We start from the raw sequence: 3,374 nt of genomic DNA, 5'->3' as shown, positions 1-3,374 counted from the left end.
TTGCAAGACCTGCTGTAAAAGCTGGCAATTCTGGATGTTGCAGGTGGCAAAATAGGACCAGATGAGGTCGATTCGGAAACGGCAGTGAAATGAAAGCTCGCGATACCGATTACCGATTATTTGGATGCTCAGTAAGATTTGTTTGCGGCTACAGTCAACGTCATACAGTTAGTGAAGGGATCAGTTTGTTGATATTGTACGGTCCACGTTTTCTCCGGATACCGCAGGTGTGTCGGAACAATAAGAAATAGAAAAATACTGAATTGTTTGTAAAAATTTTCCAAATCGTCAGAACAAATGCCGTTCTTCTAGCTGCTAAGTCTGCAACTAGAAGAACGATGTTTTTCTGACGATCAAGAACAGGTTCGTCGGGAAATTTCTTCAAAAATATTCCGGGAAATTGTTGAAATTGTTTGTTCAACAATATTTCTAAGTACTCTTCGATTTTCTAACGATAAATGATTGATGTTGCATTCTGACAAATTCGTCCCGAGAATGCTCTCCTAAAAATATTGTATGATAATTTTAATCTTACCACTACCGATTCTACCACATTACCCTGAAGTCCTTAATGACATTTACATGATCACATATAGAAACTCCACAACGTAGAAATACATAACAAGCTAAATAACAAGGCTACGCATCCTACCACCGTTAACACCGCTTCCTCTTTCGTCCACCTTAGCTGCCTTCTCAGTCACATGGTGGTCGAAGTAATTGGAAACCACGATCAAGAATGAAGTCAACTTGAGTTAATTCATGCCAGTAACATTTATATCTACTCTAGCACTTCTAAGTTTGGTTCAGTATTATATCGGACTCGGTTCTGTTCACATCGTACAACAAAATGAATAAATGGATCGGAAAGGTGGCATTGGTGACCGGCGCCAGCTCTGGAATCGGACAAGACGCGGCCCTGGTTCTGGCAAATGCTGGTATGGTTGTAGTCGGTGTGGCGAGGCGGGTGGAACTGGTTGAATCCCTAAGCACCAAGGTGAGCGGAAGCGGAAAGATACACGCTCGAAAGTGTGACGTTGCCAATGAAGAAGAGATCCTACAGACTTTCGACTGGATACGAAAGGAATTGGGTGGAGTCGACGTTCTCATCTCCAACGCTGGAATTTTTCTATGCAATTTCGTGACACGTTAGATTGGTGATGATTTCATATGATTGCAGTAAATAATTCAAGGTGTAATTTCAGAAAGTGCCACAACGGATTTTCGCGATACCTTCGATATAAACGTCGTTGCAACTTGCATATGCATCAGGGAAGCCGTGAAGGACATGAAAGAACGAGGTGGCCCAGGATACATTTTCATTATCAATAGCATTCTGGGAAAACGTATACCGGATGTATCGGTGCCGATGTTTGGGCACCTATCCGGCCTCAAAATTCGCGTTAACTGGTTTAGCCGAAGTTGTGCGCAAGGAACTTATCTACTTTCAATTGCCCGTCAGGCTAACCGTAAGTTGAAATTTGATGTTCAAACAAATAAAATTAATTGTGCCACTTCGAAACTTTCCAGAGTATTCATCCAGGAATGGTACAGACAGACATGATCAAAGTTTTTGATTCATCACTGGCAACAAAGGCTTCCAAAACTACAGGTTGGGAGATATAACATCAAACATTGTCCACTGCTTATCTGCTCCCTTGGATGTACAGGTGAGAATTGAAGCATAACGATAAATTTCTAGCCATCAAGAATCGACGTCGCAGTCATTGATGATCAATCAAAGTAATTCGATACGATAGGAAGACAAACAAGCATGCAAAGAACGGGTATTGTGGTTTTGTATTTGATTCTGTTTCATCTTCTTGAACTTGAAAAAGGAGATCGCTGTCAATTTTGTTTAGCAGGAACCCGATTTTTTTTTTTTATAATAACCGATCTCATTATTGCAGTATGCTTATTATTGTAGCAGTGTTTATAACTCCAAGTATGGTGAAGCTTCTGCAATAATTATGTTGAATCTTCCAACTTTCACATAATAACCAAATTTGAAAAACTACTTTTTCAATGTTAGTTGCCTTTGTTTCTTGTGATTGCAGTAAATACGATTACTGCAATATGCTTCCCCATAAGAAATTCAGGTAACACCACAATGATACGCAATGTATTGTTTTTATTGCTTGTCTAGTTCTTATGCAAACCAAAATGCCTCGTGTTTTTTTTTATTTGACATCAAACATTTGTAGAACATTATAATTACATTATGTGCCCGATTTCTATTTGTTTCTTATACATTTAACATTTGTTTAGTATGTTCGATTCATAAAATATTCATTAGTTACTATTGCTTGGTATATTAAAGAAGTATGTTTCTAGTTTTATTCAGGACATGTTAATATCATGGCTGGTAGTGTCTGAGTGCCTTTAAAGTAGGAATTTTACAAATCTTATACTTTGAAAATAGAGACCAAAAAGAGACCGAAAAAGAGAATATTTTAGAAAACCTGACCAAATATTTTTCTATGACTATATTTTTTATTTTAGGAATTTCAAGTATTACTGCTCGGATTACAGTATTTTTTTTTCAAGTTTTTTTTCTTTTCAGGAATTTCATCAGTAGCTAATGCGAGTATTTGCTCAAAGAATTATTTTGTTGATTCTTTAATAACCTTTTTTAAGATAAATTTCTCAATGAAATCCTGGAGTGCATTCAGTGGTTTTTTAATCAATTTCACCAGGATTTCATCCAAGATATCTGTTTAAGACATTTTCAAAAACTCAAGCAATAATTTCTCCAGAGATGTCTGGCACTGATTCTGAGGATTTCCTTCAGAATTGTCGTTCAGTTTGCAAGATTTCAACCAACATTTTTTCTAATGATACCTTTAGAAATTACTTCCCATGATTACTTGAGAGAGCTCTAAAAAAATTTGTCAAGAAGTTCTCAAGAATTTATCCTGGATTTTTAGGAAATTGTTAAGACATTTTTAGACATTATTGGAGAAGTCCCAGAAAAATCCGTAAAATGAACACTTGATAGGATTTCCAAAAAAATCTCTTTAAAAAGTCAGGAAGGTTTTCTAGATGACTTCCTAAGATAATTTATGAACAATAAACAATTGCATACCTGGATAAAATTCTGCAGGGTTTCCTTGAGGCATTCCTTGTGAAACATTTGTGGAATAATTATTGTAAAGCAGGGATTGAATCCTGAGAAAATTGATTGAGAGAATCTCTCACGTATCGCTCTCTGTAGCTATCATAATATGCAGCACATTATGAGAGACTGTTTATCGTATACTGCTACAACTTTGATCAGATCGGGGGGATAGCAGTGCATGATAAAACCTCTTCAAACAAGCCCCAAACCTGGGGACACTATTGCTATAGGAAGTTCGGGGATTGTTTATCGTGCC

At 37.0% G+C, this 3,374-nt stretch overlaps 1 pseudogene; it reads left to right on the top strand.

Moving 5' to 3' along the window:
• The first annotated feature begins 455 nt into the window (after positions 1-455).
• Positions 456-1,670, top strand: LOC110680254 (annotated as a pseudogene).
• The last annotated feature ends 1,704 nt before the right edge of the window (positions 1,671-3,374 follow it).

Source organism: Aedes aegypti, unplaced genomic scaffold (genome assembly GCF_002204515.2).
Source record: "Aedes aegypti strain LVP_AGWG unplaced genomic scaffold, AaegL5.0 Primary Assembly AGWG_AaegL5_hic_scaff_1119_PBJ_arrow, whole genome shotgun sequence".
Lineage (NCBI taxonomy): Eukaryota > Metazoa > Arthropoda > Insecta > Diptera > Culicidae > Aedes > Aedes aegypti.
The sequence above is the reverse complement of the archived record's forward strand: the minus strand, read 5'-3'. Positions and strand labels throughout refer to the sequence as shown.